The 5000-nt window shown below is 22.0% G+C and overlaps 1 protein-coding gene across 1 annotated transcript in view; it reads left to right on the top strand.

Moving 5' to 3' along the window:
• scd (stearoyl-CoA desaturase (delta-9-desaturase)) overlaps positions 1 to 5000 on the top strand; it is a 27119-nt gene that overhangs the window by 16421 nt on the left and 5698 nt on the right. The gene's annotated exons all lie outside the window — the stretch shown is intronic.

Raw genomic sequence — 5000 nt, forward strand, 5'->3', positions numbered from 1 at the left:
TTTAAAATATCGTGGAAAAGGAAAAACTCTTTGACAAGCTGTGGGCGACAAAACGCTGGCGGACTACACCTGTGGCAATGTTGTCCACTCAAGTACCACGGATAAGTTAAGAAACGCCTAACGTGATCAATCGAAATTCAAAAGTGTGAATAATCTGAATTAGAGATGTCCGATATTATCGGCCGATAAATGCGTTAAAATGTAATATCGGAAATTATTGGTATCGTTTTTTTTATTATCTGTATCTGGTTTTTTTTTTATTAAATCAACATAAAAAACACAAGATACACTTACAATTAGTGCACCAACCCAAAAAAACCTCCCTCCCTCATTCACACTCATTCACACAAAAGGGTTGTTTCTTTTTGTTATTAATATTCTGGTTCCTACATTATATATCAATATATATCAATACAGTCTGCAAGGGATACAGTCCGTAAGCACACATGATTGTGCGTGCTGCTGGTCCACTAATAGTACTAACCGTTAACAGTTAATTTTACTAATTTTCATTAATTACTAGTTTCTATGTAACTGTTTTTATATTGTTTTACTTTCCTTTTTATTCAAGAAAATGTTTTTGATTTATTTATCTTATTTTATTTTATACATTTTTTTTAAAAGTACCTTATCTTCACCATACCTGGTTGTCCAAATTAGGCATAATAATGTGTTAATTCCACGACTGTATATATATCGGTTGATATCGGTATCGGTAATTAAGAGTTGGACAATATCGGATATCGGCAAAAAGCCATTATCGGACATCCCTAATCTGAATCATTTGACAGTGCTAATTTTGAAAATAGTGTGTAAAGTACACAATTTTATATCATGTTATTTTTATTTATTTATATTTCTATTCTAATTTGAAGCAATGTTTTACAGCATTTTAAGTGTTGCGTTATTTATAAATAGTTGCCTATTTTTTTGTTTTAAGAAATTAACAATTTAACAGCACTAATTTTAATATTTAAAAAATGTATTTTATATAAAATTAATTTTATTCATATTTTTGTTTGTCCTAAGTTAAAGCATTTTTATAGCATTTTAAGTCCTATATTAGTTATAGTTGCCTACTTTAAAAAAATTGACAGCACTAATTTTAATATTAAAAAATAGAGTAAAAAGTTAAATATTTATTCCAAATTAAGTTTTTTTTATTCATATTTTTGTTAGTCCTAACTTGAAGCATTCTTATAGCATTTTAGGTGTTACTAGTTATAAATAATTGCTTACTTCTTTGTTTAAAAAAAATGATAGCACTAATTTTAATGTTAAACAGTGTAAAAAGTGTAAAATATTTATTCTATCTCAAATCATTATTCATATTTCTGTTTGTCCTCATTTTTTTAAATTCTATATAGCATTTTAAATCTTATATTAGTTAGAATTGCCTACTTTTTTTGTGTAAAAAAAAAAAATGACTGCACTAATTTTGATATTGGAAAAAAGTGTAAACAATTTTTTTTAGCCCTAGTTAGTATTACTATTCATATTTCTGTTTGTCCTAACTTAAATAAGTCTTAATAGCATTTTAAGTCTTATATTAGTTATAGTTGTCTACTTGTTTGTTTAAAAAAATTGATTACACTCATTTTAATATTAAAAAAAGAATGTAAAAAGTGTGAAATATTTGATTTATATCAAGTTATTGTTCATATTTCTGTTTGTCCTAATTTAAAGAAAAGTTTATGGTTTTTTTAAGTTGTATAACATATTTGCCTACTTTTTTGTTTAAAACAAATACAGCACTAAGTCTAAGATTAAAAAATTGTGTAAAAAGTGTTAAATAATTATTCTGTATCAAGTAATTTTATTCATATTTTGTCCTAATTTAAAGAAATCTTTATAGCATTTTAAGCCTTATATTAGTTGTAATTGCCTACTTTAAAAAAAATTGACAGCACTACATATTAATATTAAAAATAGTGTAAAAAGTGTAAAATATTTATGTCAAGTTATTATTCATATTTCTGTTTGCCCTAATTTAAATACATCTTTCTAGCATTTTCAGTCTTAAGATAGTTTAAGAGCACTAATTTTAATATTGTAAAAAGTGTAAAAAGTTATTTTTGATCAGATTTGTGTTTGTCCTAGTTTAAAGAAATCTTTATTGCATTTTAAGTATTATGTTAGCTACAGTTGGCTACTATTTTGTTTGAAAAAATTGACAGTATTAATTTTAAATAAAAAATAATCGTAATTTAAAGAAATCTTTAAAGCTTTTTAAGTCTTATTAGTTATAATTGCCTACTTTATAACAATAAAATAAGTGCTTTTTTAAGTGGTTTTATAATATATTTGCCTACTTTTTTGTTTAAAAAAATTACTGCACTAAGTCTAAGATTACTTTTTTTTTTTAAAAAGTGTAAAATATTTATTATATATCAAGTCATTTTAATCATATTTCTTTGTCCTAATTTATAGAAATCTTTATAGCATTTTAAGTCTTATGTTAGCTATAGTTGCCTTATTTTTTTGTGTGAAAAAATTGACAGTACTAATTTAAAAAAATATATATATCCCAATTCAAAGAAATCTTTATAGCATTTTAAGTCTTATAGGTTATAATTGCCTACTTTATAACAATAAAATAAGTGCTTTTTTTTTAAAGTGGTTTCATAATATATTTCCCTACTTTTTTGTTTAAAAAATGACAGCACTAAGTCTAAGATTAAAAAATTGTGTAAAAAGTGTGAAATATTTATTCTATTCTAGCACTAATTTCTTAAAATAAAAAAAATCATAATTTAAAGAAATCTTTATAGCATTTTAAGTCTTATTAGTTATAATTGCCTACTTTATTACAATAAAATAAGTGCTTTTTTAAGTGGTTTTATAATATATTTGCCTACTTTTTTGTTTAAAAAATGATAGCACTAAGTCTAAGATTAAAACAGTGTAAAATATTTATTCTATTGTATTCTAGCACTAATTTCTTAAAATAAAAAAATATAATTTAAAGAAATCTTTATAGCATTTTAAGTCTTATTAGTTATACTTGTCTGCTTTCTTACAGTAAAATAAGTGCTTTTTTAAGTGGTTTTATAATATATTTGCCTACTTTTTTGTTTAAAAAAATGACATCACTAAGTCTAAGATTAAAAAATTGTGTAAAAAGTGTAAAATATGTATTCTATTCTATTCTAGCACTAATTTCTTAAAACAAAAAAATATCATAATTTAAAGAAATCTTTATAGCATTTTAAGTCTTATTAGTTATAATTTGCCTACTTTCTAACAATAAAATAAGTGCTTTTTTAAGTGGTTTTATAATATATTTGCCTACTTTTTTGTTTAAAAAAAATGACAGCACTAAGTCTAAGATTAAAAAATTGTGTAAAAAGTGTAAAATATTTATTCTATTCTATTCTAGCACTAATTTCTTAAAATAAAAAAATATCATAATTTAAAGAAATCTTTATAGCATTTTAAGTCTTATTAGTTTTAATTGCCTACTTTATAGCAATAAAATAAGTGCTTTTTAAGTGGTTTTATAATATATTTGCCTATTTTTTTGTTTAAAAAAATACAGCACTAAGTCTAAGATTAAAACAGTGTAAAATATTTATTCTATTGTATTCTAGCACTAATTTCTTAAAATAAAAAAATATAATTTAAAGAAATCTTTATAGCATTTTAGGTCTGATTAGTTATAATTGTCTACTTTATAACAATAAAATAAGTGCTTTTTTATGTGGTTTTATAATATATTTGCCTACTTTTTTGTTTAAAAAAATTACAGCACAAAGTCTAAAATTAAAACAGTGTAAAAAGTGTAAAATATTTATTCTATTGTATTCTAGCACTAATTTCTTAAAATAAAAATATATAATTTAAAGAAATCTTTATAGCAGTTTAAGTCTTATTAGTTATAATTGCCTACTTTATAACAATAAAATAAGTGCTTTTTTAAGTGGTTTTATAATATATTTGCCTACTTTTTTGTTTAAAAAAATGACAGCACTAAGTCTAAGATTAAAACAGTGTAAAATATTTATTCTATTGTATTCTAGCACTAATTTCTTAAAATAAAAAAATATAATTTAAAGAAATCTTTATAGCAGTTTAAGTCTTATTAGTTATAATTGTCTACTTTATAACAATAAAATAAGTGCTTTTTTAAGTGGTTTTATAATATATTTGCCTACTTTTTTGTTTAAAAAAATGATAGCACTAAGTCTAAGATTAAAACAGTGTAAAATATTTATTCTATTGTATTCTTGCACTAATTTCTTAAAATAAAAAAATATAATTTAAAGAAATCTTTATAGCAGTTTAAGTCTTATTAGTTATAATTGCCTACTTTATAACAATAAAATAAGTGCTTTTTTAAGTGGTTTTATAATATATTTGCCTACTTTTTTGTTTAAAAAAATGACAGCACTAAGTCTAAGATTAAAACAGTGTAAAATATTTATTCTATTGTATTCTAGCACTAATTTCTTAAAATAAAAGAATATAATTTAAAGAAATCTTTATAGCATTTTAAGTCTTATTAGTTATAATTGTCTACTTTATAACAATAAAATAAGTGTTTTTTTTAAGTGGTTTTATAATATATTTGCCTACTTTTTTGTTTAAAAAAATGATAGCACTAAGTCTAAGATTAAAACAGTGTAAAATATTTATTCTATTGTATTCTTGCACTAATTTCTTAAAATAAAAAAATATAATTTAAAGAAATCTTTATAGCAGTTTAAGTCTTATTAGTTATAATTGCCTACTTTATAACAATAAAATAAGTGCTTTTTTAAGTGGTTTTATAATATATTTGCCTACTTTTTTGTTTAAAAAAATGACAGCACTAAGTCTAAGATTAAAACAGTGTAAAATATTTATTCTATTGTATTCTAGCACTAATTTCTTAAAATAAAAGAATATAATTTAAAGAAATCTTTATAGCATTTTAAGTCTTATTAGTTATAATTGTCTACTTTATAACAATAAAATAAGTGTTTTTTTTAAGTGGTTTTATAATATATTTGCCTACTTTT

The sequence above is a fragment of the Nerophis lumbriciformis genome, linkage group LG11 (genome assembly GCF_033978685.3).
Source record: "Nerophis lumbriciformis linkage group LG11, RoL_Nlum_v2.1, whole genome shotgun sequence".
Classification (NCBI taxonomy): Eukaryota; Metazoa; Chordata; class Actinopteri; order Syngnathiformes; family Syngnathidae; genus Nerophis; species Nerophis lumbriciformis.